Genomic DNA, 5,192 nt, shown 5'->3' with positions numbered 1-5,192 from the left:
ATCTGTTAATTTCCATGTTTGTTTACTCATGTAACTTAGCTTACTACTAACGAAATATGTGGTTGCTCTCAAAAGCTCGCACCACCCACTACAAGAAATGTGTTGATTTGTGACATTTTCTCAATGACCCTCGGCAAAATCGTCAAAAATCTATGACAATTTCACAGTGATTGGTCGTAAGCTGTTTAGGGAGGCAAAACTCTAAAAGAATCATGATGATTTGAGGTGAGAACGTCATTATTTCTTGACCTGAAATCGTCATATTCCAAACAACGGTGGGCTAGGACCTTATTTGTAGAAAATTATGACCAATTTAGATCGTCGTAGGTATATGGAGCAATCAACTCATCATTTTTTGCTTACATGGCATGTCCATGTCACATCCAACTCATCATTTTTTGCCTATGTGGCATGTCTACGTGTCAATTATACTTACATGTTAAAATAAAATGATATATTCAAAAAATCACTGTAATATGGAAACTCAAAACTTTATACCGGTGGCAGCTTGTTTTTTTTTTAAAACTCGGTGGCAACTTGTCGAATAAGCTGAGAGTTACTACATATGGAAGAAAATCGTCCGAAAATTATACCGCGCCAGCCACTCTCTTTCCCCGCTCAAGAAACGAAATTTTTTGCAAAGTCCCGCCAAGACCGCATCCGCGAGCCAACCAAATTTTTGTTTAAGTCCGGTCCACCCACCCTTGATGAACGAAACCCTACCTCTCCCACATACACCGCCGCCACCGCCGCCGCCGCTCCCCGCCCCCCATGAGGAGAGAACCTCGATCGCAGCCGTCCCCGTTGGATTCACCTCGTGAGCCAGGTCCCCTTCTATCCTCCAGCTCCATATCGCTGCGCGCTCACCGTCACTCCCATCGTTGCCCGCGGTGGCGGATCCACCGTGCCCATGCCGAGATGGACGGCCTCGGCGGTGGCGGCGCGCGTCCCGGGGCACATCTATCTTCTCCGGACGGCACCAGATCCCGCATCGCCCCGGCTCCCTGAACTGGTGACTTCACCGAGTCCGCGCGGCCCGAGTCATACGGCATCAGATCGAGGTACCACCGGCTCCACTCGCTTACCCCTCTCCCTCCATCCCCATTTGCTTGGTTTCTCTCAATCTCTCTACAATCCCCATTCAGGTGTGTAGCCCGAGCCAACACTGGAGCATGATCTGGACGGGTCGGAGGTGGATCACAGCATCGATCTCCTCTGAATTCGCTTACGGCGGGCGGCTACAAAGCCACGACGAAATCGCTTATGCATTCTCCTCTCAGATCCCATCGAACCTCTTTCCCTCGATTTCTCTCTCATGGATCCCAGCAGACGACGACGTCGACGGTACGTCGCCTCCGTAGAGGAGGACCTGCCGATTGCCTTTCGAGTCTTCGGCTGGACCTTCCTCACCGACGCCGGTGTAGGCACCGACCGGACTTCACCGACAAGTACAACTCTACGCGGACAAGGTACCCTCCTTACTTTGCTGCTTCTTTCTCTCTCGATCCAGCGATCCCCTGTCGACTTTCGCCTGTGGGTTCTCGAATCTGACGGTTGCGAGAGCTCTGAGTGAATTGGGATTTGATTGGGTTTGCAGAAGAACCCCAAGGAGAATATCTGGGATGTGATATAGAGCCCGGTGGAGGTTTTCATGGCGGACCAGAGGCTGGCCAGTAGTGGCGTGCTTGACGAGGAGTGTTGGTGCATCAGGGTCGTCTCCAAGGGCAGAGGCAAGGCCTCCAACCGGGTCAGTCACTGCTCCACCTCTTCCTTGCTAACTGACTGCAATTTGCTACTCCTTGCTTGTGACGTGAAATTAAATTATGTTGACTATGTTCTGTCTACTGGAATATGCATCTGATTATTATAGTTCTGCTAAAATTATCATTCTTTTTGTTGCAAAGAAAATGTAAATTAAGACCAATTATTTGATGCATCGTGTTTTTGCTTACCTCTTTTTGAGTACCATGCGAACTGTTTTATTTGCACTACTGAGAATATTTCCACTGGTATTGATCAGAACATCTCTAGTCACAGTAAGAAGTAGCAGAATTTGGTTACAGTAAGTGATTTTTTTAATTTGGTTATTATACTAGAATAATGCAGTGACATTAGATGAGATGTTTGAAAACCTTGAAACTTGCTGTTGCAGGATCTATGCCTGTTGTTTGTGGTACATTATTATTCTCCTGAAAACTTGTAGGGCTGTAGCATCTCCTCACTAATACTAGTTTCATGCACAAGCAGTTCTAGCTAGACTTGTGCTGTGACAACGGATTGCGCAAATGATGTTCAGTCTTAACTTCCTCTCTGGTCTTCCTTTTTCATAATTGATGGTTGCATGTATGCATCAGATATCTCTGTTACTGCCATGGTGAACTGCATGTGACATATTATATAATTCTCTAGCGTTAGCATAATTCAGATACTCTTTTCTGGCCTGCTTCTGCTTGCAATATTTCAACTCATGTCAAAGTTTTTAGGGCTATTTTTTCTATTTCTTCTCAGTTAGATAGTAAGAGTGTTATTATGCAATTCTAGTTTCCGGCAAGTTTTCTTAAAAATAAAATCCTTACTTGCTTATCAGGCGATTTTGTTTTGCCAAGTTGACAAAGCAAAGGAAGATATGCTGAACCAGCTATACAGCTCAATAAGGTGAATATCATGTCCAGAAACTGTTCAATCTTCTTTTGGATATTCATTCATAGTATTTCAGGTTAAACTATTCATGCCATCCAAGAGGAAAATGTAAATACAAACTTTGAGATGCATGAGCATGCTACCTTTCCCTACTTTCTAGACTGACCAAATGGACTGGAAGCAAAAAAAGACTCCTCAACATTTATCCACACCATCTAATAAGTTAAACATAGTTCTTTGGTCTTATGAAAGAGATATATTTATGAGTGAAGAATGTTTTACCACACACCCAACTTGTGATATTTTGAATATATTTGTCAATTCAATATTTGATTGATCCCTGAAAATATAATTCCCTGTGGGACATGTGATGTGATCTATTTGTATGTCAAAATCCTGTTTTAGGGTTTGAATATGCATTATTTCCAATCTGTGTATTCTCTTCATATGTATCATAATTCATACATCTGCTTGCATGGCAAACCGTAGATGGAGATTCAATGCTTTAATTTGAATTTCACATATCTCTGCACTTGATCACTACACTCTTTTTCACGTGAATCTTGTTTGATCCTGGCTAAAAGTGTGTGGTGGTAATTTTTATGATCTTTAATTTTCAGAGGCTTGCATCTTTTAAGTTCTACTATATGTACACTGTAAGCTGTTCAATGAACATTCTATAAGTATAAGGATTACAATGGTATTGTCTGGCTAAAAAAATTAATGGTTCCAATATTAGAAGTTTTGTAGATCGTCCACATTTTGACTTGATTTTCATGTGTTTGCAGGATAGCTTCGCTGCCTTCCTCAAAGTTGTGTACAGAACCAAGTTGAGTACTCCTGACCAGGTCCAGATGCTCTTCTAGAACTGTCCAGTTAACCTTGCAATGACGGTGGACAATAAATGGCTGAGAAGAGTCCTTGTTATTTCTGCAAGCAATGCATTTTTTGGTTGCTGGTTCTTATGAAATATTGTTTTGTGTAGTGAAATGAAGTATCGTTTGAGTGTACATGCTGTTTTGACTACAAAATTGTAGAGTAATCAAATCCATTGATGGATTGAATGTCAGTATGTTTCGATTTGCTTTATTGTATTTGTTACAAGGGCTGAAATTACAAGGCTAAAAATTGAAGTGGACCATAAAGAGGCCTAGGCCCAAAAAATGAAAAGGATCATAAAAGGTGCAGACCCAGGAAGGAAATGGTCTAGAAAATGGCCAAGCCCAGAAAATAAAGAGGCTTTGGAAAGGCTATGACCCAAAACGTAAATGAATCAAAATAGGTGGCCTTAGAAAAAATCTTGGAAGTTTTGGGCTTGGCCGATGTAGGACACTGAAGTGGATTGGGCTGATTTCGGATTATGATGATTTCATTTCGTCACAATTTTGCCACGTCAGACTGGCCACGTAGGATCTGATGTGGCATGGTTAGAACGCCAACGACAATATTGGATCGTCATAGATGTTACGACGATGCAATATCGTCATAGACGATCATGACGATTTAAAATGAAAGGTCATTTTGGTTGATTCCTGACGCTCCGTTTTTGACGATTTATTTTTTGTCATAGAAACGTCGTAGATTAAATGTAGTGACGATTCAGTGACAAAAATAGAGGGTCGTAAGTCAACATATTTGTTGTAGTGACCACAGGCCGTCCCCAATTCAGGACAATTCCACGACCGCGAGCGTGAGGGTTAAGCTGCGGTATTGTGTTTGGATGAGAGCATCTCCAGCCGCGTCCCCCAAAGCGTCCCCTAAAGGGATTTGGGGCGCGCCGGACAAAAATGCGTTCCAGCCGCGTCCCCCAAAGCCCATTTTTGTCTGGCGCGCCCCGATACGGTGTCCGGCGCCCCGAGCCCGTCCCCGTCCCACAGGGGACGCATCGGGGACACCGGACACACCGAAAAGCGAGGCGGGGACTGGCGGGACCGACCCGTCAGCGGCACAATTAATTTTAACCTAACCGTCGCCTACCTCGCGATGGAAGTTATTGGCGCGCAGCGAAGCGACGTGTCCCGTCGCGCCTAGCTCTGCGTGCCGGCGTTAATGAGCGCCACCGCTCATCCGCCTCCCTCCGGCCTATAAAAGGGGCGCCTCTCATCGTCCCTCTCACACACACACACCCTAGCGCCTCTCTCCCAAACCCTAGCCGCCACCATCTGTCAACAAGACTCGACGCTATGTCTGGTAGAGGCGGAGGACGACCTCGCGACCGCGGCCGTGGTCGTGGTCGTGGTCGCGGCATAACTGAACGCTCGCCGTCGCCTCCCATGCCGTCGTCTTCATCGTCGGAGATGGACGTGGAGCCGGGCGTGCTGTTCGAGTTCGTCCTCGTCCTCAAGGGCGACCCGCGCGGCATCCAGAGGCTGCCAGACTCCTTCGCCTAGTACGTCGGCGCCGTACGCCCGCGCAAGATGCATCTGCGGGAGGCTTCGTGCGGATACTACCGGTGGATCATCGACGCGATCTACGACGCGCGCGGCAAGATGTACCTCAACATCGGCTGGGAGAAGTTCGCGCGCCACCACAGCCTCGAAGCCGGCTTCATC

General features: G+C 46.0%; 1 long non-coding RNA gene across 2 annotated transcripts; it reads left to right on the top strand.

The window, feature by feature from the left end:
* Positions 1 to 1,645: 1,645 nt before the first annotated feature.
* Positions 1,646 to 3,498, top strand: LOC124659572. Of its 2 annotated transcripts, none has more exons than XR_006989626.1 (3): positions 1,646 to 1,747; positions 2,588 to 2,655; positions 3,434 to 3,498. It is a non-coding gene; the product is annotated as an uncharacterized LOC124659572 (long non-coding RNA). The 2 variants fall into 2 exon arrangements; XR_006989627.1 differs by having other exon boundaries at positions 3,429 to 3,467.
* Positions 3,499 to 5,192: the final 1,694 nt, after the last annotated feature.

The sequence above is a fragment of the Lolium rigidum genome, chromosome 6 (assembly GCF_022539505.1).
Source record: "Lolium rigidum isolate FL_2022 chromosome 6, APGP_CSIRO_Lrig_0.1, whole genome shotgun sequence".
NCBI classification, from domain to species: domain Eukaryota; kingdom Viridiplantae; phylum Streptophyta; class Magnoliopsida; order Poales; family Poaceae; genus Lolium; species Lolium rigidum.
This window is presented reverse-complemented; position numbering and strand designations above follow the sequence as displayed.